This window comes from Dasypus novemcinctus, chromosome 10 (genome assembly GCF_030445035.2).
Source record: "Dasypus novemcinctus isolate mDasNov1 chromosome 10, mDasNov1.1.hap2, whole genome shotgun sequence".
Taxonomy (NCBI): Eukaryota; Metazoa; Chordata; class Mammalia; order Cingulata; family Dasypodidae; genus Dasypus; species Dasypus novemcinctus.
Window position 1 is genome coordinate 128,701,930 of NC_080682.1, and position 25,160 is coordinate 128,727,089.

A 25,160-nucleotide genomic window follows, 5' to 3' on the forward strand; every position below is an offset into this window, starting at 1 on the left:
TAAGCATAGTCATCAGTACCAAGGACCCATCATTGGACCGTCCTTCTTCACTGGTCTTTGCCCATGCATGAGGGCAACTGTTGCTGTTCCACTGGGGAATGTGACAGAGCTCCCCTAGTTAGGAACTCCATACTCCCTCAGTTGTTTGGAGAGTTACCTACTATGACAATACCCAATGAATATCCAAACATTTTTATATACCCTATATACATGCCCTGGAGAACTCCCTCCCAACTATCAGTGACACCCCACACCACTGTTCCTCCCCTATAATAGTTGAACCTCACTGTGATTCAAAACTTCTTCAAAAATGAAGCCTAATACATTGCCAAATTTGATTAGTAAGAAAATGAAATAGTAATAATAGGTTTCAAGATTACAAGCAAAATTAATACTAATTGAGAAAAACTGAGATAAAGTAAAAAATAAACAGGTACTAAAAAATGAAAAAATCATAAAACTTTGGTTTTGATGTTTTGCCTTTCATCACTGTAATAGGTGTTGCCCTGTATGTACAGTGGCAAGGTAATCTCTTCCATTCCTTCCTCGGTGCCTACACCCTTTTTTTTAAATTTTTAATTTTGTCTTCAAAAAATTTATATCACAGTAAAGTCACATATACAATATAGGGGAGTCCCATATATTCAACATCAAACCCTTTCCCCCTCTTCCCCAGCAAGATCTTTTCATATCCTCTTAAGTATGGGTCTTCATACTCCTTTTCTCCACTGTACCTGTCCTTCTCTAGTTTGTTTCTCAATCTGTTCATTGATTATTGCTCCTCATTTAAACTCTTATTTTGGAAGGGAACAACTGCCATCTTGTCCAGGTACTACATTTAAATGTATATATATTTTCAGAATCAATTATCTTTAAAGGTGTTTTCAATTACATGTCTTCAAATGAATTTTATTTCTGAACTTAAACTTATATTTATGAGTATTTTATTCTTACAATTAAATTTTAGTTTCTCATTATATTTTAGTGCTGCCATTTCAATAATTATCATTCACATGAGGCACTTGATTTCATTTTTCTTTTTATTTAGTCTTTTAATTTGGTTTTAGTGGTGGCAGTTCTTTTTAGATTTTTAAAAACTTTATTTCTATTGCTATAGATTCCCAATCATATAGGTTCAGAGCCATTTTAATAGGACCTACAATTTTACCAACAATTGGTTTTCCTATTATCAGGCATATAAAAGATCTGCCAAAGTAATTTATGTATATCACATGGTCCAAAAACTCATCAGTAACTTTTGTGCACACTATATTTAAACACTTTATTTTAGAAATAACCTCTAGCAAGAAAGAATAGATATAATTTTGTTTACTGATATTTTAAATTTTTCCATCTACACATAATAATCCTGCCAGCCACAAGACACCTTGATTCTTAGTGAGCATCTTGAAAACATTGACATTACTAGGAATTGTATGGATTGAAAGCATGAAAATGTTGGTCTCCTACTAATGGGGTAACATTCTGGGATTTCAGAATTGCACATTCAGGCTTCCTGTACCCTGGGGACATTCTGCTGCTAAATGGACTGTCATTTGTGGAAGTCACTAAACCCTATTCACAGCTCCATCTGTAACATCTATTGTGGAATCTCTCTTCTTTCTTTCTTTCTTTTTCAGTCAGGCCAGGAAAAAGATTTTATTTAGTAATGGGAGAAAGAAGAGAACTTGCTGAGAGATGGACAGGATGGAAATAAGCACTAATATTGGTGTCGGCTCCTCTAGGCAGAGAAAGTGAGTTCTGGCTTGTGTGGTCACCTTCAAAGCTATTAATTATTCCTCCCCTTACAAATGCTAATGGGCAGGGCCCAAGCTGCTATTGGGTTATCCCACCAATAGTGGGGGCCAAAGCTGAGTAGTCTTTGGAATATGCAGTGCCTCCCCTCAGCCCAGGAGAGAGTCTCAACTGGAACCTGAAAGTCAAGGTCAAGGACTCAGTAGGGTCTCATGGCCACATAGTCTGTTGGCCATGTTGTGGCTCATCTCATTTCCCTGTACTAAACTGTCTGAACTCGCCCTCAAAGAGTTCATGCCATTATTCTTAAAGGGGTGCTGAGGGGTCAAGGTCATTCTTCTGTAGTTGCTTCCTGCTGTTTAGGGCAGTAGTCCCTGCCTGACAAGGCATGACCTCTCTCACTATTCTATTGTGTTTGAGGGAAGATGGGTCCACATCCTGGTTGGAACTGGATGAAATCCCCACACGATTAATAAGCCATTGATTCATTAGAAATAAACAATTCAAATTTTGAAAATCCATGGTCCCAATAAAGAGATAAAGAGGATGGTGGCAAACAGACCCAAAAAGGGTTGTAGTCATGATATACTAGACCACAAGAGTGAGAAAGGCCAGGTACCTTCAGAGGCTGCTCCCTCCCAAAGTTGATGGAAACAGCATTCTTCCTTGAATTCTTTTATGCTGCTGGTTAACTCCAGGGAGAGACTGTAGTAGACCTGCTAGGTTTCAGTATGAACTTCAATCTTAGTTCCTACAGCAGTGGTTATGCTTAGGACAGCTAGGAGAGGTGTGCCCTAGACATAAACTCACAGAGACAGTATAGGCAACAAGATAAGCACATGGCAAAGAAAATAAAGATAGTACTTCAGAGAAGCATTCCTTTATCTTACACCTACATTCCTGGAATTAGTCATTTAAATGCTTCAGTTTAAAAGATGTTTTTTCAAACTCCATATAATTTACCCTAACCACATGGAATGGATATTTCACATTAAAACAAAGCTTATTAAATTACAATTAGGGAGGTATATGTAGCTCATGTGACTGGGCTCCCATCTACCATATAGGAGGCCCCAGCTTCAATTCCCAGGGGCTCCTGGTAAAGGCAAACTGGCCTGAGCACCATAGAGAGCTGAAAGTCCACTGACATGGAAAGCTGATAGCCCACATGGCAGAGAGCTGACAGCCCATGCTACACACAGCTGGTGCAGCAAGGTGACACAACAAAGTGAGACATAGAGGAGAGACACTGAGAGATGCAGCAGACTGGAGAGATGAGTCAGTGTGTGAAACTGAATGCCTCTCTCCCATATCAGAGGTCCCGGGATGGGTTCCCAGAGCCAAAGACATGGGGGTGGCAGACTTGGCGCAGTGGTTAGGGAGTCCATCTACCATATGGGAGGTCCGCAGTTCAAACCCCGGGCCTCCTTGACCCATGTGGAGCTGGCCCATGCACAGTGCTGATGCGTGCAAGGAGTGCCGTGCCACACAGGGGTGTCCCCTGTGTAGGGGAGCCCCAGGTACAAGGAGTGTGCCCCGTAAGGAGAGCCACCCAGTGTGAAAGAAAGTGCAGCCTGCCCAAGAATGGCACCACACACACGGAGAGCTGACACAGCAACAAAAAGAAACAAAGATTCCCATGCTGCTGACAACAGAAGTAGACAAAGACGATGACACAGAATGGACAGAGAGCAGACAACCGGTGCACGTGGGTGAGCAGGGGAGAGAAGAGAAATAAATAAATAAATCTAAAAAAAGAAAAAAGAAAGAAAAGACACGGGAAGCAGATGCAAGTGCAAAAACCAAAAAGTGGGGGAAATAAATAAATCTTTTTAAAAAATTACAATTAGCAACCAATGAAGTTTACTTTATTCATTGGAGAGGGCAGATCTACATTTTCTCCTTTTAACTTAATTCCATTAAACATGAATTTACAATATCATTGTCTTAAGGACTTAATATAATATTAATTTATTTAATTGGCATTCTATAAATGTAGGGAAATTACACCTAAGTTAAATAAAATTGAAATCATTATAGTTTATTCTAGGAATGTCCTTTTGCCCTCCTTTACATAAGGTTTAAAACTTCTCTTCTTTAATAAAAGTCTAAAACTGTGAATAATTTTAAAAGCATACTGAATGCTAGGTTCTGGAATATATTACAATTGTTTAATTTGTTTTAATTATAATTTAGAAAAGATCTTCCATAGCTTTCAAGGACTTTTCATTTGCTTCCTGAAATTCATTAGTAGGATTATTTATTTTGTCTTTATTTTTAATGTTACATTAAAAAATGAGGTTCCCATATACCCCCCACCCCCCTCACCCAACTCCTCTCCCTATAACAACAACCTCCTCTATCATCATGAGACATTCATTGCATTTGGTGAATACATCTCTGAGCACCACTGCACCTCATGGTCAGTGGTCCACATCATAGCCACTCTCTCACAGTCCACACAGTGGGCCATGGGAGGATGTACAATATCGAGTAACTGTCCCTGCAGCACCAACCAGGACAATTCCAAGACCTGAAAATGCCCCCACAACACATCTCTTCCTCCCATTCCCTACCCCAAGCCACCACTATGGACACTTTCTCCACACCAATGCCACATTTTCTTCAATTACTAATCACAATAGTTCATGAACAGACTATCAGTAAGTCAACTTGAATCCATACTCTATTCCTCCATCCTGTGGACCTTAGAATGGTTGTGTACACTCCACATCTATATCAAGAGGGGGCTTACAATCCACATGGATAGTGGATGCAATGTTCCTGCTTTCAGTTGTAGACACTCTTGGCTCCATGGTGTGGTGGTTCACCTTCTTCACTTCCATGTTAGATGAGTGGGATGAGTCCAAAAAACCAGAGTAGAAGTTGCAAGTCTGTTGAGGCTCAGGGCCTGGCTGTCACATGGTAAGTCCAGAGATTCAGATCCCCTGGGTATATATTAACGCACAGCACCAACCTTAGCTCTGGTAAAAGTAACAGGGGACAACCAGGACTACGCTACTGATGGCAGGTGGCTCCGGGCCTCAGTGCCCTGCCAGTGGGCTCTACTTGGGAATCCGTGCTCTTGAACGGGGTGGCGGTGGGGGGGGGAGTGGGTTGCAGGGGCGCCTCCCTACACATGCCTCTTCTTCTGTCACTTTGGCTGCGGCTGAGCCTGGCACAGGGTGCGTGCATGCTCAGGAGACAGGCTTCTGCATGTCTCTGGACAGGCCCCGTGCCAGCTGGGACCTGATCCCCAGCGCAGGTGCACCACCTGCGCTCAGGTTCATTGGACCGGCCCAGGTCAGCTGAGAGGGAGGAGAACTGGTCCTCACTGCCAAGGGAAGCAAAAGTGCCAACATCTGCCAGCGGGAGAGCCGCATCCAACATCCCCGTGGGATCTAAGCCCCCTCTCGCTCCATCTGCTGCCTCCGCCTCACCCCCTCCTTTCGGGGCGCCCAGACGGCGCCCGGGGTAGGGGGGGAGAGGGGGAGGGGCAAGCGATAGGCCTCCCGCGCCGCCACCGTAGACCGCTCTCTGACGCCCGCAAAGCCGGGACCAAAGCGCAGGCGCCCCGGCCCGCTGGGCCGGCCACGCCCACCGCCGCCCTGGCGCGCAGGCGCCACTCACCCCGCCCCCGGCAGACTCGCCCCGACCCCGCCCCTCCTGCTTGCTCTGGAGACGGTGGCCACTGGCGCGAGGTGCCCAAGCCCGGGAGAGGGAAGACGGTGGTGAGGGATTGGGGGAGGGGGCGGGGAGGCGTTTTCTGCACTCGGGAGTGGTCCCCGGTGGCAGTGCCGGGACAGATGAGGCCAATAGGCATCCTGCCGAAACCCACCCGATGCACTTCGGGCAGCGCGTCCACTGCCAGGAAAACCTCCAGCGCTGGGGGAAGCGGGCTTCCAAAATGTCTACACCGAATGCCACCAGGAGGCCACGGGGACGCGACGGAAGGGGTGGCCGACGTGGGTGGAGCCTGCTGGGTGGGGACTGGGCCAGGAGAGAAGCTCTGCTATGCTGTCCTGGACAGTTGTTCCCTCCCGTCTGTCTGGCGAAAAGCCAAGAGACAGAAGAAGCTCCAGGAACAAGAGAGCGGCTCCGTTGCCCAAAGTCAGAGGCAACACTTCCACCGCTAGGGGCCACTGTAGGATAGGAATAGTTCCTTCCTCGCACTTGCTGGGGGGCAGAGGGCTGAGTTCTAAGGCAGGGGGAGGGGCAGGGCCCCTTGCAGAAGGGGCTGTGGGGGAAGGGACCCCTGGGCCAGATCTGGGGCTGCTGGGAGAGCCCCCTCTCCATGCCATAGCTCACCTGACCCAGGCCAAGGGTCTGGGTTGGGCCAGGCTGCCAGCCAGACCCGTCTGAAGAGGGGTTTCCTTGCCCACCAAAGTCCCCAAGGCCTCCTCAAGCGGGGGCCTACCTAGGGCCGGCCGGCGTTGCCCTGCAGGTCTCTCCCACGGCCATGGTCACAGACATGCTGTCTCCCATCGCCGTCACCTCCACCTTGTGTCAGGGGAACCCCGGCCTTTCCCACCGGTGACCTGCGGGCTTCGGCCTGGGCTCCCGGCCAGGCCTGCAGAGGCCTGTCTCCCGGAGAGCACAGGCCCAGAGTCTTCCCTCTCCCTTGTCAAGGACCTCTCTTTCTCTGCGTTTCTTTGGTGGGACGAGAGGGGCCCCAGAGCACCCCGACGACTCTGAGCAATCAGCCTGCCCTTTCTCCTCTCGCCCACCTTTTTGGGACCGTACGAACGAACGAGCATTTCTCTCGGCTCTGGGGCCGGGGGACGCAAAACGAAACTGCTTACCTCTTGGGTGGTGAGACACTTGCGTGGAAATCATTTCTGCTCACTTGAGGCAGGCACTGCGGTCAAGTGGGCTTACAGGTCCAGGTGTTCCATGGACCGGGTATATTCTAAGCGGCCATCGTGACCGTCCAAAGCGGACGTATGGGTTGTTTGGGCCTTGACTCGAGTCGTAACCATCCGTTTTGGGGGGAAAAAAAGTGAGAACCCATCATCTTAAGCACACTTCCCTCTGCCAGAGCACGCCACGCAACCAGGTGATGTTCCTACTGATTGCCGTTCCAAGCTACCGTAGCGGCCCATGCCGCAGGGATACCGTCCAGATTTCCAAACCGAAGCAGATAGCCCTTCTCGCCGAGGCGCAGCTGCCTGGTCGATCAAGCCCCAGGCCCTGGTGCTCCTGAGGGCTGCGGGGACACCCAGGACTACGCTGCTGATGGCAGGTGGCTCCGGGCCTCAGTGCCCTGCCAGTGGGCTCTACTGGGGAATCCGTGCTCTCGCACGCGGGGGAGGGGGGGATTCGGTTGCAGGGGGGCCTCCCTACACATGCCTCTTCTTCTGTCACTTTGGCTGCGGCTGAGCCTGGCACTGGGTGCGTGCATGCTCAGGAGACAGGCTTCTGCGTGTCTCTGGACAGGCCCCGTGCCAGCTGGGACCTGAGCCCCAGCGCAGGTGCACCACCTGCGCTCAGGTTCCTTGGACCGGCCCAGGTCAGCTGAGAGGGAGGAGAACACGGTCCTCACCGCGGAGGGAAGCAAAAGTGCCGACACCTGCCAGCGGGAGAGCCGCATCCAGCAGCCCCGTGGGATCTAAGCCCCCTCTCGCCCCATCCGCTGCCCCCCTCCTCAGCCCCTCCTTTCGGGGCGCCCGGACGGCGCCCGGGGCAGGGGTGGGGGAGGGGCAGGGGCAAGCGCCAGGCCTCCCGCGCCGCCGTACACCGCTCTCTGACGCCCGCAAAGCCGGGACCAAAGCGCAGGCGCCCCGGCCCGCTGGGCCGGCCACGCCCACCGCCGCCCTGGCGCGCAGGCGCCACTCACCCCGCCCCCGGCAGACTCGCCCCGCCCCCGCCCCTCCTGCTTGCTCTGGAGACGGTGGCCACTGGCGCGAGGTGCCCAAGCCCGGGAGAGGGAAGACGGTGGTGAGGGATTGGGGGAGGGGGCGGGGAGGCGTTTTCTGCACTCGGGAGTGGTCCCCGGTGGCAGTGCCGGGACAGATGAGGCCAATAGGCATCCTGCCGAAACCCACCCGATGCACTTCGGGCAGCGCGTCCACTGCCAGGAAAACCTCCAGCGCTGGGGGAAGCGGGCTTCCAAAATGTCTACACCGAATGCCACCAGGAGGCCACGGGGACGCGACGGAAGGGGTGGCCGACGTGGGTGGAGCCTGCTGGGTGGGGACTGGGCCAGGAGAGAAGCTCTGCTATGCTGTCCTGGACAGTTGTTCCCTCCCGTCTGTCTGGCGAAAAGCCAAGAGACAGAAGAAGCTCCAGGAACAAGAGAGCGGCTCCGTTGCCCAAAGTCAGAGGCAACACTTCCACCGCTAGGGGCCACTGTAGGATAGGAATAGTTCCTTCCTCGCACTTGCTGGGGGGCAGAGGGCTGAGTTCTAAGGCAGGGGGAGGGGCAGGGCCCCTTGCAGAAGGGGCTGTGGGGGAAGGGACCCCTGGGCCAGATCTGGGGCTGCTGGGAGAGCCCCCTCTCCATGCCATAGCTCACCTGACCCAGGCCAAGGGTCTGGGTTGGGCCAGGCTGCCAGCCAGACCCATCTGAAGAGGGGTTTCCTTGCCCACCAAAGTCCCCGAGGCCTCCTCAAGCGGGGGCCTACCTAGGGCCGGCCGGCGTTGCCCTGCAGGTCTCTCCCACGGCCATGGTCACAGACATGCTGTCTCCCATCGCCGTCACCTCCACCTTGTGTCAGGGGAACCCCGGCCTTTCCCACCGGTGACCTGCGGGCTTCGGCCTGGGCTCCCGGCCAGGCCTGCAGAGGCCTGTCTCCCGGAGAGCACAGGCCCAGAGTCTTCCCTCTCCCTTGTCAAGGACCTCTCTTTCTCTGCGTTTCTTTGGTGGGACGAGAGGGGCCCCAGAGCACCCCGACGACTCTGAGCAATCAGCCTGCCCTTTCTCCTCTCGCCCACCTTTTTGGGACCGTACGAACGAACGAGCATTTCTCTCGGCTCTGGGGCCGGGGGACGCAAAACGAAACTGCTTACCTCTTGGGTGGTGAGACACTTGCGTGGAAATCATTTCTGCTCACTTGAGGCAGGCACTGCGGTCAAGTGGGCTTACAGGTCCAGGTGTTCCATGGACCGGGTATATTCTAAGCGGCCATCGTGACCGTCCAAAGCGGACGTATGGGTTGTTTGGGCCTTGACTCGAGTCGTAACCATCCGTTTTGGGGGGAAAAAAAGTGAGAACCCATCATCTTAAGCACACTTCCCTCTGCCAGAGCACGCCACGCAACCAGGTGATGTTCCTACTGATTGCCGTTCCAAGCTACCGTAGCGGCCCATGCCGCAGGGATACCGTCCAGATTTCCAAACCGAAGCAGATAGCCCTTCTCGCCGAGGCGCAGCTGCCTGGTCGATCAAGCCCCAGGCCCTGGTGCTCCTGAGGGCTGCGGGGACACCCAGGACTACGCTGCTGATGGCAGGTGGCTCCGGGCCTCAGTGCCCTGCCAGTGGGCTCTACTGGGGAATCCGTGCTCTCGCACGCGGGGGAGGGGGGGATTCGGTTGCAGGGGGGCCTCCCTACACATGCCTCTTCTTCTGTCACTTTGGCTGCGGCTGAGCCTGGCACTGGGTGCGTGCATGCTCAGGAGACAGGCTTCTGCGTGTCTCTGGACAGGCCCCGTGCCAGCTGGGACCTGAGCCCCAGCGCAGGTGCACCACCTGCGCTCAGGTTCCTTGGACCGGCCCAGGTCAGCTGAGAGGGAGGAGAACACGGTCCTCACCGCGGAGGGAAGCAAAAGTGCCGACACCTGCCAGCGGGAGAGCCGCATCCAGCAGCCCCGTGGGATCTAAGCCCCCTCTCGCCCCATCCGCTGCCCCCCTCCTCAGCCCCTCCTTTCGGGGCGCCCGGACGGCGCCCGGGGCAGGGGTGGGGGAGGGGCAGGGGCAAGCGCCAGGCCTCCCGCGCCGCCGTACACCGCTCTCTGACGCCCGCAAAGCCGGGACCAAAGCGCAGGCGCCCCGGCCCGCTGGGCCGGCCACGCCCACCGCCGCCCTGGCGCGCAGGCGCCACTCACCCCGCCCCCGGCAGACTCGCCCCGACCCCGCCCCTCCTGCTTGCTCTGGAGACGGTGGCCACTGGCGCGAGGTGCCCAAGCCCGGGAGAGGGAAGACGGTGGTGAGGGATTGGGGGAGGGGGCGGGGAGGCGTTTTCTGCACTTGGGAGTGGTCCCCGGTGGCAGTGCCGGGACAGATGAGGCCAATAGGCATCCTGCCGAAACCCACCCGATGCACTTCGGGCAGCGCGTCCACTGCCAGGAAAACCTCCAGCGCTGGGGGAAGCGGGCTTCCAAAATGTCTACACCGAATGCCACCAGGAGGCCACGGGGACGCGACGGAAGGGGTGGCCGACGTGGGTGGAGCCTGCTGGGTGGGGACTGGGCCAGGAGAGAAGCTCTGCTATGCTGTCCTGGACAGTTGTTCCCTCCCGTCTGTCTGGCGAAAAGCCAAGAGACAGAAGAAGCTCCAGGAACAAGAGAGCGGCTCCGTTGCCCAAAGTCAGAGGCAAAACTTCCACCGCTAGGGGCCACTGTAGGATAGGAATAGTTCCTTCCTCGCACTTGCTGGGGGGCAGAGGGCTGAGTTCTAAGGCAGGGGGAGGGGCAGGGCCCCTTGCAGAAGGGGCTGTGGGGGAAGGGACCCCTGGGCCAGATCTGGGGCTGCTGGGAGAGCCCCCTCTCCATGCCATAGCTCACCTGACCCAGGCCAAGGGTCTGGGTTGGGCCAGGCTGCCAGCCAGACCCGTCTGAAGAGGGGTTTCCTTGCCCACCAAAGTCCCCGAGGCCTCCTCAAGCGGGGGCCTACCTAGGGCCGGCCGGCGTTGCCCTGCAGGTCTCTCCCACGGCCATGGTCACAGACATGCTGTCTCCCATCGCCGTCACCTCCACCTTGTGTCAGGGGAACCCCGGCCTTTCCCACCGGTGACCTGCGGGCTTCGGCCTGGGCTCCCGGCCAGGCCTGCAGAGGCCTGTCTCCCGGAGAGCACAGGCCCAGAGTCTTCCCTCTCCCTTGTCAAGGACCTCTCTTTCTCTGCGTTTCTTTGGTGGGACGAGAGGGGCCCCAGAGCACCCCGACGACTCTGAGCAATCAGCCTGCCCTTTCTCCTCTCGCCCACCTTTTTGGGACCGTACGAACGAACGAGCATTTCTCTCGGCTCTGGGGCCGGGGGACGCAAAACGAAACTGCTTACCTCTTGGGTGGTGAGACACTTGCGTGGAAATCATTTCTGCTCACTTGAGGCAGGCACTGCGGTCAAGTGGGCTTACAGGTCCAGGTGTTCCATGGACCGGGTATATTCTAAGCGGCCATCGTGACCGTCCAAAGCGGACGTATGGGTTGTTTGGGCCTTGACTCGAGTCGTAACCATCCGTTTTGGGGGGAAAAAAAGTGAGAACCCATCATCTTAAGCACACTTCCCTCTGCCAGAGCACGCCACGCAACCAGGTGATGTTCCTACTGATTGCCGTTCCAAGCTACCGTAGCGGCCCATGCCGCAGGGATACCGTCCAGATTTCCAAACCGAAGCAGATAGCCCTTCTCGCCGAGGCGCAGCTGCCTGGTCGATCAAGCCCCAGGCCCTGGTGCTCCTGAGGGCTGCGGGGACACCCAGGACTACGCTGCTGATGGCAGGTGGCTCCGGGCCTCAGTGCCCTGCCAGTGGGCTCTACTGGGGAATCCGTGCTCTCGCACGCGGGGGAGGGGGGGATTCGGTTGCAGGGGGGCCTCCCTACACATGCCTCTTCTTCTGTCACTTTGGCTGCGGCTGAGCCTGGCACTGGGTGCGTGCATGCTCAGGAGACAGGCTTCTGCGTGTCTCTGGACAGGCCCCGTGCCAGCTGGGACCTGAGCCCCAGCGCAGGTGCACCACCTGCGCTCAGGTTCCTTGGACCGGCCCAGGTCAGCTGAGAGGGAGGAGAACACGGTCCTCACCGCGGAGGGAAGCAAAAGTGCCAACACCTGCCAGCGGGAGAGCCGCATCCAGCAGCCCCGTGGGATCTAAGCCCCCTCTCGCCCCATCCGCTGCCCCCCTCCTCAGCCCCTCCTTTCGGGGCGCCCGGACGGCGCCCGGGGCAGGGGTGGGGGAGGGGCAGGGGCAAGCGCCAGGCCTCCCGCGCCGCCGTACACCGCTCTCTGACGCCCGCAAAGCCGGGACCAAAGCGCAGGCGCCCCGGCCCGCTGGGCCGGCCACGCCCACCGCCGCCCTGGCGCGCAGGCGCCACTCACCCCGCCCCCGGCAGACTCGCCCCGACCCCGCCCCTCCTGCTTGCTCTGGAGACGGTGGCCACTGGCGCGAGGTGCCCAAGCCCGGGAGAGGGAAGACGGTGGTGAGGGATTGGGGGAGGGGGCGGGGAGGCGTTTTCTGCACTCGGGAGTGGTCCCCGGTGGCAGTGCCGGGACAGATGAGGCCAATAGGCATCCTGCCGAAACCCACCCGATGCACTTCGGGCAGCGCGTCCACTGCCAGGAAAACCTCCAGCGCTGGGGGAAGCGGGCTTCCAAAATGTCTACACCGAATGCCACCAGGAGGCCACGGGGACGCGACGGAAGGGGTGGCCGACGTGGGTGGAGCCTGCTGGGTGGGGACTGGGCCAGGAGAGAAGCTCTGCTATGCTGTCCTGGACAGTTGTTCCCTCCCGTCTGTCTGGCGAAAAGCCAAGAGACAGAAGAAGCTCCAGGAACAAGAGAGCGGCTCCGTTGCCCAAAGTCAGAGGCAACACTTCCACCGCTAGGGGCCACTGTAGGATAGGAATAGTTCCTTCCTCGCACTTGCTGGGGGGCAGAGGGCTGAGTTCTAAGGCAGGGGGAGGGGCAGGGCCCCTTGCAGAAGGGGCTGTGGGGGAAGGGACCCCTGGGCCAGATCTGGGGCTGCTGGGAGAGCCCCCTCTCCATGCCATAGCTCACCTGACCCAGGCCAAGGGTCTGGGTTGGGCCAGGCTGCCAGCCAGACCCGTCTGAAGAGGGGTTTCCTTGCCCACCAAAGTCCCCGAGGCCTCCTCAAGCGGGGGCCTACCTAGGGCCGGCCGGCGTTGCCCTGCAGGTCTCTCCCACGGCCATGGTCACAGACATGCTGTCTCCCATCGCCGTCACCTCCACCTTGTGTCAGGGGAACCCCGGCCTTTCCCACCGGTGACCTGCGGGCTTCGGCCTGGGCTCCCGGCCAGGCCTGCAGAGGCCTGTCTCCCGGAGAGCACAGGCCCAGAGTCTTCCCTCTCCCTTGTCAAGGACCTCTCTTTCTCTGCGTTTCTTTGGTGGGACGAGAGGGGCCCCAGAGCACCCCGACGACTCTGAGCAATCAGCCTGCCCTTTCTCCTCTCGCCCACCTTTTTGGGACCGTACGAACGAACGAGCATTTCTCTCGGCTCTGGGGCCGGGGGACGCAAAACGAAACTGCTTACCTCTTGGGTGGTGAGACACTTGCGTGGAAATCATTTCTGCTCACTTGAGGCAGGCACTGCGGTCAAGTGGGCTTACAGGTCCAGGTGTTCCATGGACCGGGTATATTCTAAGCGGCCATCGTGACCGTTCAAAGCGGACGTATGGGTTGTTTGGGCCTTGACTCGAGTCGTAACCATCCGTTTTGGGGGGAAAAAAAGTGAGAACCCATCATCTTAAGCACACTTCCCTCTGCCAGAGCACGCCACGCAACCAGGTGATGTTCCTACTGATTGCCGTTCCAAGCTACCGTAGCGGCCCATGCCGCAGGGATACCGTCCAGATTTCCAAACCGAAGCAGATAGCCCTTCTCGCTGAGGCGCAGCTGCCTGGTCGATCAAGCCCCAGGCCCTGGTGCTCCTGAGGGCTGCGGGGACACCCAGGACTACGCTGCTGATGGCAGGTGGCTCCGGGCCTCAGTGCCCTGCCAGTGGGCTCTACTGGGGAATCCGTGCTCTCGCACGCGGGGGAGGGGGGGATTCGGTTGCAGGGGGGCCTCCCTACACATGCCTCTTCTTCTGTCACTTTGGCTGCGGCTGAGCCTGGCACTGGGTGCGTGCATGCTCAGGAGACAGGCTTCTGCGTGTCTCTGGACAGGCCCCGTGCCAGCTGGGACCTGAGCCCCAGCGCAGGTGCACCACCTGCGCTCAGGTTCCTTGGACCGGCCCAGGTCAGCTGAGAGGGAGGAGAACACGGTCCTCACCGCGGAGGGAAGCAAAAGTGCCGACACCTGCCAGCGGGAGAGCCGCATCCAGCAGCCCCGTGGGATCTAAGCCCCCTCTCGCCCCATCCGCTGCCCCCCTCCTCAGCCCCTCCTTTCGGGGCGCCCGGACGGCGCCCGGGGCAGGGGTGGGGGAGGGGCAGGGGCAAGCGCCAGGCCTCCCGCGCCGCCGTACACCGCTCTCTGACGCCCGCAAAGCCGGGACCAAAGCGCAGGCGCCCCGGCCCGCTGGGCCGGCCACGCCCACCGCCGCCCTGGCGCGCAGGCGCCACTCACCCCGCCCCCGGCAGACTCGCCCCGACCCCGCCCCTCCTGCTTGCTCTGGAGACGGTGGCCACTGGCGCGAGGTGCCCAAGCCCGGGAGAGGGAAGACGGTGGTGAGGGATTGGGGGAGGGGGCGGGGAGGCGTTTTCTGCACTCGGGAGTGGTCCCCGGTGGCAGTGCCGGGACAGATGAGGCCAATAGGCATCCTGCCGAAACCCACCCGATGCACTTCGGGCAGCGCGTCCACTGCCAGGAAAACCTCCAGCGCTGGGGGAAGCGGGCTTCCAAAATGTCTACACCGAATGCCACCAGGAGGCCACGGGGACGCGACGGAAGGGGTGGCCGACGTGGGTGGAGCCTGCTGGGTGGGGACTGGGCCAGGAGAGAAGCTCTGCTATGCTGTCCTGGACAGTTGTTCCCTCCCGTCTGTCTGGCGAAAAGCCAAGAGACAGAAGAAGCTCCAGGAACAAGAGAGCGGCTCCGTTGCCCAAAGTCAGAGGCAACACTTCCACCGCTAGGGGCCACTGTAGGATAGGAATAGTTCCTTCCTCGCACTTGCTGGGGGGCAGAGGGCTGAGTTCTAAGGCAGGGGGAGGGGCAGGGCCCCTTGCAGAAGGGGCTGTGGGGGAAGGGACCCCTGGGCCAGATCTGGGGCTGCTGGGAGAGCCCCCTCTCCATGCCATAGCTCACCTGACCCAGGCCAAGGGTCTGGGTTGGGCCAGGCTGCCAGCCAGACCCGTCTGAAGAGGGGTTTCCTTGCCCACCAAAGTCCCCGAGGCCTCCTCAAGCGGGGGCCTACCTAGGGCCGGCCGGCGTTGCCCTGCAGGTCTCTCCCACGGCCATGGTCACAGACATGCTGTCTCCCATCGCCGTCACCTCCACCTTGTGTCAGGGGAACCCCGGCCTTTCCCACCGGTGACCTGCAGGCTTCGGCCTGGGCTCCCGGCCAGGCCTGCAGAGGCCTGTCTCCCGGAGAGCACAGGCCCAGAGTCTTCCCTCTCCCTTGTCAAGGACCTCTCTTTCTCTGCGTTTCTTTGGTGGGACGAGAGGGGCCCCAGAGCACCCCGACGACTCTGAGCAATCAGCCTGCCCTTTCTCCTCTCGCCCACCTTTTTGGGACCGTACGAACGAACGAGCATTTCTCTCGGCTCTGGGGCCGGGGGACGCAAAACGAAACTGCTTACCTCTTGGGTGGTGAGACACTTGCGTGGAAATCATTTCTGCTCACTTGAGGCAGGCACTGCGGTCAAGTGGGCTTACAGGTCCAGGTGTTCCATGGACCGGGTATATTCTAAGCGGCCATCGTGACCGTCCAAAGCGGACGTATGGGTTGTTTGGGCCTTGACTCGAGTCGTAACCATCCGTTTTGGGGGGAAAAAAAGTGAGAACCCATCATCTTAAGCACACTTCCCTCTGCCAGAGCACGCCACGCAACCAGGTGATGTTCCTACTGATTGCCGTTCCAAGCTACCGTAGCGGCCCATGCCGCAGGGATACCGTCCAGATTTCCAAACCGAAGCAGATAGCCCTTCTCGCCGAGGCGCAGCTGCCTGGTCGATCAAGCCCCAGGCCCTGGTGCTCCTGAGGGCTGCGGGGACACCCAGGACTACGCTGCTGATGGCAGGTGGCTCCGGGCCTCAGTGCCCTGCCAGTGGGCTCTACTGGGGAATCCGTGCTCTCGCACGCGGGGGAGGGGGGGATTCGGTTGCAGGGGGGCCTCCCTACACATGCCTCTTCTTCTGTCACTTTGGCTGCGGCTGAGCCTGGCACTGGGTGCGTGCATGCTCAGGAGACAGGCTTCTGCGTGTCTCTGGACAGGCCCCGTGCCAGCTGGGACCTGAGCCCCAGCGCAGGTGCACCACCTGCGCTCAGGTTCCTTGGACCGGCCCAGGTCAGCTGAGAGGGAGGAGAACACGGTCCTCACCGCGGAGGGAAGCAAAAGTGCCGACACCTGCCAGCGGGAGAGCCGCATCCAGCAGCCCCGTGGGATCTAAGCCCCCTCTCGCCCCATCCGCTGCCCCCCTCCTCAGCCCCTCCTTTCGGGGCGCCCGGACGGCGCCCGGGGCAGGGGTGGGGGAGGGGCAGGGGCAAGCGCCAGGCCTCCCGCGCCGCCGTAGACCGCTCTCTGACGCCCGCAAAGCCGGGACCAAAGCGCAGGCGCCCCGGCCCGCTGGGCCGGCCACGCCCACCGCCGCCCTGGCGCGCAGGCGCCACTCACCCCGCCCCCGGCAGACTCGCCCCGACCCCGCCCCTCCTGCTTGCTCTGGAGACGGTGGCCACTGGCGCGAGGTGCCCAAGCCCGGGAGAGGGAAGACGGTGGTGAGGGATTGGGGGAGGGGGCGGGGAGGCGTTTTCTGCACTCGGGAGTGGTCCCCGGTGGCAGTGCCGGGACAGATGAGGCCAATAGGCATCCTGCCGAAACCCACCCGATGCACTTCGGGCAGCGCGTCCACTGCCAGGAAAACCTCCAGCGCTGGGGGAAGCGGGCTTCCAAAATGTCTACACCGAATGCCACCAGGAGGCCACGGGGACGCGACGGAAGGGGTGGCCGACGTGGGTGGAGCCTGCTGGGTGGGGACTGGGCCAGGAGAGAAGCTCTGCTATGCTGTCCTGGACAGTTGTTCCCTCCCGTCTGTCTGGCGAAAAGCCAAGAGACAGAAGAAGCTCCAGGAACAAGAGAGCGGCTCCGTTGCCCAAAGTCAGAGGCAAAACTTCCACCGCTAGGGGCCACTGTAGGATAGGAATAGTTCCTTCCTCGCACTTGCTGGGGGGCAGAGGGCTGAGTTCTAAGGCAGGGGGAGGGGCAGGGCCCCTTGCAGAAGGGGCTGTGGGGGAAGGGACCCCTGGGCCAGATCTGGGGCTGCTGGGAGAGCCCCCTCTCCATGCCATAGCTCACCTGACCCAGGCCAAGGGTCTGGGTTGGGCCAGGCTGCCAGCCAGACCCGTCTGAAGAGGGGTTTCCTTGCCCACCAAAGTCCCCGAGGCCTCCTCAAGCGGGGGCCTACCTAGGGCCGGCCGGCGTTGCCCTGCAGGTCTCTCCCACGGCCATGGTCACAGACATGCTGTCTCCCATCGCCGTCACCTCCACCTTGTGTCAGGGGAACCCCGGCCTTTCCCACCGGTGACCTGCGGGCTTCGGCCTGGGCTCCCGGCCAGGCCTGCAGAGGCCTGTCTCCCGGAGAGCACAGGCCCAGAGTCTTCCCTCTCCCTTGTCAAGGACCTCTCTTTCTCTGCGTTTCTTTGGTGGGACGAGAGGGGCCCCAGAGCACCCCGACGACTCTGAGCAATCAGCCTGCCCTTTCTCCTCTCGCCCACCTTTTTGGGACCGTACGAACGAACGAGCATTTCTCTCGGCTCTGGGGCCGGGGGACGCAAAACGAAACTGCTTACCTCTTGGGTGGTGAGACACTTGCGTGGAAATCATTTCTGCTCACTTGAGGCAGGCACTGCGGTCAAGTGGGCTTACAGGTCCAGGTGTTCCATGGACCGGGTATATTCTAAGCGGCCATCGTGACCGTCCAAAGCGGACGTATGGGTTGTTTGGGCCTTGACTCGAGTCGTAACCATCCGTTTTGGGGGGAAAAAAAGTGAGAACCCATCATCTTAAGCACACTTCCCTCTGCCAGAGCACGCCACGCAACCAGGTGATGTTCCTACTGATTGCCGTTCCAAGCTACCGTAGCGGCCCATGCCGCAGGGATACCGTCCAGATTTCCAAACCGAAGCAGATAGCCCTTCTCGCCGAGGCGCAGCTGCCTGGTCGATCAAGCCCCAGGCCCTGGTGCTCCTGAGGGCTGCGGGGACACCCAGGACTACGCTGCTGATGGCAGGTGGCTCCGGGCCTCAGTGCCCTGCCAGTGGGCTCTACTGGGGAATCCGTGCTCTCGCACGCGGGGGAGGGGGGGATTCGGTTGCAGGGGGGCCTCCCTACACATGCCTCTTCTTCTGTCACTTTGGCTGCGGCTGAGCCTGGCACTGGGTGCGTGCATGCTCAGGAGACAGGCTTCTGCGTGTCTCTGGACAGGCCCCGTGCCAGCTGGGACCTGAGCCCCAGCGCAGGTGCACCACCTGCGCTCAGGTTCCTTGGACCGGCCCAGGTCAGCTGAGAGGGAGGAGAACACGGTCCTCACCGCGGAGGGAAGCAAAAGTGCCGACACCTGCCAGCGGGAGAGCCGCATCCAGCAGCCCCGTGGGATCTAAGCCCCCTCTCGCCCCATCCGCTGCCCCCCTCCTCAGCCCCTCCTTTCGGGGCGCCCGGACGGCGCCCGGGGCAGGGGTGGGGGAGGGGCAGGGGCAAGCGCCAGGCCTCCCGCGCCGCCGTACACCGCTCTCTGACGCCCGCAAAGCCGGGACCAAAGCGCAGGCGCCCCGGCCCGCTGGGCCGGCCACGCCCACCGCCGCCCTGGCGCGCAGGCGCCACTCACCCCGCCCCCGGCAGACTCGCCCCGACCCCGCCCCTCCTGCTTGCTCTGGAGACGGTGGCCACTGGCGCGAGGTGCCCAAGCCCGGGAGAGGGAAGACGGTGGTGAGGGATTGGGGGAGGGGGCGGGGAGGCGTTTTCTGCACTCGGGAGTGGTCCCCGGTGGCAGTGCCGGGACAGATGAGGCCAATAGGCATCCTGCCGAAACCCACCCGATGCACTTCGGGCAGCGCGTCCACTGCCAGGAAAACCTCCAGCGCTGGGGGAAGCGGGCTTCCAAAATGTCTACACCGAATGCCACCAGGAGGCCACGGGGACGCGACGGAAGGGGTGGCCGACGTGGGTGGAGCCTGCTGGGTGGGGACTGGGCCAGGAGAGAAGCTCTGCTATGCTGTCCTGGACAGTTGTTCCCTCCCGTCTGTCTGGCGAAAAGCCAAGAGACAGAAGAAGCTCCAGGAACAAGAGAGTGGCTCCGTTGCCCAAAGTCAGAGGCAAAACTTCCACCGCTAGGGGCCACTGTAGGATAGGAATAGTTCCTTCCTCGCACTTGCTGGGGGGCAGAGGGCTGAGTTCTAAGGCAGGGGGAGGGGCAGGGCCCCTTGCAGAAGGGGCTGTGGGGGAAGGGACCCCTGGGCCAGATCTGGGGCTGCTGGGAGAGCCCCCTCTCCATGCCATAGCTCACCTGACCCAGGCCAAGGGTCTGGGTTGGGCCAGGCTGCCAGCCAGACCCGTCTGAAGAGGGGTTTCCTTGCCCACCAAAGTCCCCGAGGCCTCCTCAAGCGGGGGCCTACCTAGGGCCGGCCGGCGTTGCCCTGCAGGTCTCTCCCACGGCCATGGTCACAGACATGCTGTCTCCCATCGCCGTCACCTCCACCTTGTGTCAGGGGAACCCCGGCCTTTCCCACCGGTGACCTGCGGGCTTCGGCCTGGGCTCCCGGCCAGGCCTGCAGAGGCCTGTCTCCCGGAGAGCACAGGCCCAGAGTCTTCCCTCTCCCTTGTCAAGGACCTCTCTTTCTCTGCGTTTCTTTGGTGGGACGAGAGGGGCCCCAGAGCACCCCGACGACTCTGAGCAATCAGCCTGCCCTTTCTCCTCTCGCCCACCTTTTTGGGACCGTACGAACGAACGAGCATTTCTCTCGGCTCTGGGGCCGGGGGACGCAAAACGAAACTGCTTACCTCTTGGGTGGTGAGACACTTGCGTGGAAATCATTTCTGCTCACTTGAGGCAGGCACTGCGGTCAAGTGGGCTTACAGGTCCAGGTGTTCCATGGACCGGGTATATTCTAAGCGGCCATCGTGACCGTCCAAAGCGGACGTATGGGTTGTTTGGGCCTTGACTCGAGTCGTAACCATCCGTTTTGGGGGGAAAAAAAGTGAGAACCCATCATCTTAAGCACACTTCCCTCTGCCAGAGCACGCCACGCAACCAGGTGATGTTCCTACTGATTGCCGTTCCAAGCTACCGTAGCGGCCAATGCCGCAGGGATACCGTCCAGATTTCCAAACCGAAGCAGATAGCCCTTCTCGCCGAGGCGCAGCTGCCTGGTCGATCAAGCCCCAGGCCCTGGTGCTCCTGAGGGCTGCGGGGACACCCAGGACTACGCTGCTGATGGCAGGTGGCTCCGGGCCTCAGTGCCCTGCCAGTGGGCTCTACTGGGGAATCCGTGCTCTCGCACGCGGGGGAGGGGGGGATTCGGTTGCAGGGGGGCCTCCCTACACATGCCTCTTCTTCTGTCACTTTGGCTGCGGCTGAGCCTGGCACTGGGTGCGTGCATGCTCAGGAGACAGGCTTCTGCGTGTCTCTGGACAGGCCCCGTGCCAGCTGGGACCTGAGCCCCAGCGCAGGTGCACCACCTGCGCTCAGGTTCCTTGGACCGGCCCAGGTCAGCTGAGAGGGAGGAGAACACGGTCCTCACCGCGGAGGGAAGCAAAAGTGCCGACACCTGCCAGCGGGAGAGCCGCATCCAGCAGCCCCGTGGGATCTAAGCCCCCTCTCGCCCCATCCGCTGCCCCCCTCCTCAGCCCCTCCTTTCGGGGCGCCCGGACGGCGCCCGGGGCAGGGGTGGGGGAGGGGCAGGGGCAAGCGCCAGGCCTCCCGCGCCGCCGTACACCGCTCTCTGACGCCCGCAAAGCCGGGACCAAAGCGCAGGCGCCCCGGCCCGCTGGGCCGGCCACGCCCACCGCCGCCCTGGCGCGCAGGCGCCACTCACCCCGCCCCCGGCAGACTCGCCCCGACCCCGCCCCTCCTGCTTGCTCTGGAGACGGTGGCCACTGGCGCGAGGTGCCCAAGCCCGGGAGAGGGAAGACGGTGGTGAGGGATTGGGGGAGGGGGCGGGGAGGCGTTTTCTGCACTCGGGAGTGGTCCCCGGTGGCAGTGCCGGGACAGATGAGGCCAATAGGCATCCTGCCGAAACCCACCCGATGCACTTCGGGCAGCGCGTCCACTGCCAGGAAAACCTCCAGCGCTGGGGGAAGCGGGCTTCCAAAATGTCTACACCGAATGCCACCAGGAGGCCACGGGGACGCGACGGAAGGGGTGGCCGACGTGGGTGGAGCCTGCTGGGTGGGGACTGGGCCAGGAGAGAAGCTCTGCTATGCTGTCCTGGACAGTTGTTCCCTCCCGTCTGTCTGGCGAAAAGCCAAGAGACAGAAGAAGCTCCAGGAACAAGAGAGCGGCTCCGTTGCCCAAAGTCAGAGGCAACACTTCCACCGCTAGGGGCCACTGTAGGATAGGAATAGTTCCTTCCTCGCACTTGCTGGGGGGCAGAGGGCTGAGTTCTAAGGCAGGGGGAGGGGCAGGGCCCCTTGCAGAAGGGGCTGTGGGGGAAGGGACCCCTGGGCCAGATCTGGGGCTGCTGGGAGAGCCCCCTCTCCATGCCATAGCTCACCTGACCCAGGCCAAGGGTCTGGGTTGGGCCAGGCTGCCAGCCAGACCCGTCTGAAGAGGGGTTTCCTTGCCCACCAAAGTCCCCGAGGCCTCCTCAAGCGGGGGCCTACCTAGGGCCGGCCGGCGTTGCCCTGCAGGTCTCTCCCACGGCCATGGTCACAGACATGCTGTCTCCCATCGCCGTCACCTCCACCTTGTGTCAGGGGAACCCCGGCCTTTCCCACCGGTGACCTGTGGGCTTCGGCCTGGGCTCCCGGCCAGGCCTGCAGAGGCCTGTCTCCCGGAGAGCACAGGCCCAGAGTCTTCCCTCTCCCTTGTCAAGGACCTCTCTTTCTCTGCGTTTCTTTGGTGGGACGAGAGGGGCCCCAGAGCACCCCGACGACTCTGAGCAATCAGCCTGCCCTTTCTCCTCTCGCCCACCTTTTTGGGACCGTACGAACGAACGAGCATTTCTCTCGGCTCTGGGGCCGGGGGACGCAAAACGAAACTGCTTACCTCTTGGGTGGTGAGACACTTGCGTGGAAATCATTTCTGCTCACTTGAGGCAGGCACTGCGGTCAAGTGGGCTTACAGGTCCAGGTGTTCCATGGACCGGGTATATTCTAAGCGGCCATCGTGACCGTCCAAAGCGGACGTATGGGTTGTTTGGGCCTTGACTCGAGTCGTAACCATCCGTTTTGGGGGGAAAAAAAGTGAGAACCCATCATCTTAAGCACACTTCCCTCTGCCAGAGCACGCCACGCAACCAGGTGATGTTCCTACTGATTGCCGTTCCAAGCTACCGTAGCGGCCCATGCCGCAGGGATACCGTCCAGATTTCCAAACCGAAGCAGATAGCCCTTCTCGCCGAGGCGCAGCTGCCTGGTCGATCAAGCCCCAGGCCCTGGTGCTCCTGAGGGCTGCGGGGACACCCAGGACTACGCTGCTGATGGCAGGTGGCTCCGGGCCTCAGTGCCCTGCCAGTGGGCTCTACTGGGGAATCCGTGCTCTCGCACGCGGGGGAGGGGGGGATTCGGTTGCAGGGGGGCCTCCCTACACATGCCTCTTCTTCTGTCACTTTGGCTGCGGCTGAGCCTGGCACTGGGTGCGTGCATGCTCAGGAGACAGGCTTCTGCGTGTCTCTGGACAGGCCCCGTGCCAGCTGGGACCTGAGCCCCAGCGCAGGTGCACCACCTGCGCTCAGGTTCCTTGGACCGGCCCAGGTCAGCTGAGAGGGAGGAGAACACGGTCCTCACCGCGGAGGGAAGCAAAAGTGCCGACACCTGCCAGCGGGAGAGCCGCATCCAGCAGCCCCGTGGGATCTAAGCCCCCTCTCGCCCCATCCGCTGCCCCCCTCCTCAGCCCCTCCTTTCGGGGCGCCCGGACGGCGCCCGGGGCAGGGGTGGGGGAGGGGCAGGGGCAAGCGCCAGGCCTCCCGCGCCGCCGTACACCGCTCTCTGACGCCCGCAAAGCCGGGACCAAAGCGCAGGCGCCCCGGCCCGCTGGGCCGGCCACGCCCACCGCCGCCCTGGCGCGCAGGCGCCACTCACCCCGCCCCCGGCAGACTCGCCCCGACCCCGCCCCTCCTGCTTGCTCTGGAGACGGTGGCCACTGGCGCGAGGTGCCCAAGCCCGGGAGAGGGAAGACGGTGGTGAGGGATTGGGGGAGGGGGCGGGGAGGCGTTTTCTGCACTCGGGAGTGGTCCCCGGTGGCAGTGCCGGGACAGATGAGGCCAATAGGCATCCTGCCGAAACCCACCCGATGCACTTCGGGCAGCGCGTCCACTGCCAGGAAAACCTCCAGCGCTGGGGGAAGCGGGCTTCCAAAATGTCTACACCGAATGCCACCAGGAGGCCACGGGGACGCGACGGAAGGGGTGGCCGACGTGGGTGGAGCCTGCTGGGTGGGGACTGGGCCAGGAGAGAAGCTCTGCTATGCTGTCCTGGACAGTTGTTCCCTCCCGTCTGTCTGGCGAAAAGCCAAGAGACAGAAGAAGCTCCAGGAACAAGAGAGCGGCTCCGTTGCCCAAAGTCAGAGGCAACACTTCCACCGCTAGGGGCCACTGTAGGATAGGAATAGTTCCTTCCTCGCACTTGCTGGGGGGCAGAGGGCTGAGTTCTAAGGCAGGGGGAGGGGCAGGGCCCCTTGCAGAAGGGGCTGTGGGGGAAGGGACCCCTGGGCCAGATCTGGGGCTGCTGGGAGAGCCCCCTCTCCATGCCATAGCTCACCTGACCCAGGCCAAGGGTCTGGGTTGGGCCAGGCTGCCAGCCAGACCCGTCTGAAGAGGGGTTTCCTTGCCCACCAAAGTCCCCGAGGCCTCCTCAAGCGGGGGCCTACCTAGGGCCGGCCGGCGTTGCCCTGCAGGTCTCTCCCACGGCCATGGTCACAGACATGCTGTCTCCCATCGCCGTCACCTCCACCTTGTGTCAGGGGAACCCCGGCCTTTCCCACCGGTGACCTGCGGGCTTCGGCCTGGGCTCCCGGCCAGGCCTGCAGAGGCCTGTCTCCCGGAGAGCACAGGCCCAGAGTCTTCCCTCTCCCTTGTCAAGGACCTCTCTTTCTCTGCGTTTCTTTGGTGGGACGAGAGGGGCCCCAGAGCACCCCGACGACTCTGAGCAATCAGCCTGCCCTTTCTCCTCTCGCCCACCTTTTTGGGACCGTACGAACGAACGAGCATTTCTCTCGGCTCTGGGGCCGGGGGACGCAAAACGAAACTGCTTACCTCTTGGGTGGTGAGACACTTGCGTGGAAATCATTTCTGCTCACTTGAGGCAGGCACTGCGGTCAAGTGGGCTTACAGGTCCAGGTGTTCCATGGACCGGGTATATTCTAAGCGGCCATCGTGACCGTCCAAAGCGGACGTATGGGTTGTTTGGGCCTTGACTCGAGTCGTAACCATCCGTTTTGGGGGGAAAAAAAGTGAGAACCCATCATCTTAAGCACACTTCCCTCTGCCAGAGCACGCCACGCAACCAGGTGATGTTCCTACTGATTGCCGTTCCAAGCTACCGTAGCGGCCAATGCCGCAGGGATACCGTCCAGATTTCCAAACCGAAGCAGATAGCCCTTCTCGCCGAGGCGCAGCTGCCTGGTCGATCAAGCCCCAGGCCCTGGTGCTCCTGAGGGCTGCGGGGACACCCAGGACTACGCTGCTGATGGCAGGTGGCTCCGGGCCTCAGTGCCCTGCCAGTGGGCTCTACTGGGGAATCCGTGCTCTCGCACGCGGGGGAGGGGAGGATTCGGTTGGAGGGGGGCCTCTTCTTCTGTCACTTTGGCTGCGGCTGAGCCTGGCACTGGGTGCGTGCATGCTCAGGAGACAGGCTTCTGCGTGTCTCTGGACAGGCCCCGTGCCAGCTGGGACCTGAGCCCCAGCGCAGGTGCACCACCTGCGCTCAGGTTCCTTGGACCGGCCCAGGTCAGCTGAGAGGGAGGAGAACACGGTCCTCACCGCGGAGGGAAGCAAAAGTGCCGACACCTGCCAGCGGGAGAGCCGCATCCAGCAGCCCCGTGGGATCTAAGCCCCCTCTCGCCCCATCCGCTGCCCCCCTCCTCAGCCCCTCCTTTCGGGGCGCCCGGACGGCGCCCGGGGCAGGGGTGGGGGAGGGGCAGGGGCAAGCGCCAGGCCTCCCGCTCCGCCGTACACCGCTCTCTGACGCCCGCAAAGCCGGGACCAAAGC

The 25,160-nt window shown here is 60.5% G+C and overlaps 1 protein-coding gene across 5 annotated transcripts in view; it reads right to left on the reverse strand.

Annotated features, from left to right (window-relative positions):
- LOC131280128 (leucine-rich repeat and calponin homology domain-containing protein 1-like) overlaps window positions 1-18,537 on the reverse strand; it is a 169,097-nt gene extending 150,560 nt beyond the window's left edge. For 2 of the 5 annotated variants that reach the window (XR_011650008.1, XR_011650007.1), the window contains exon 1: window positions 4,511-5,331. The gene's annotated coding sequence lies outside the window, so the exon portion shown is untranslated. Of the gene's footprint in view, window positions 1-4,510; window positions 5,332-6,557; window positions 7,508-17,587 lie in introns of those variants that run through there. The other 3 variants (XR_011650009.1, XM_071218317.1, XM_071218316.1) reach the window with 3 other exon arrangements.
- Window positions 18,538-25,160: the final 6,623 nt, after the last annotated feature.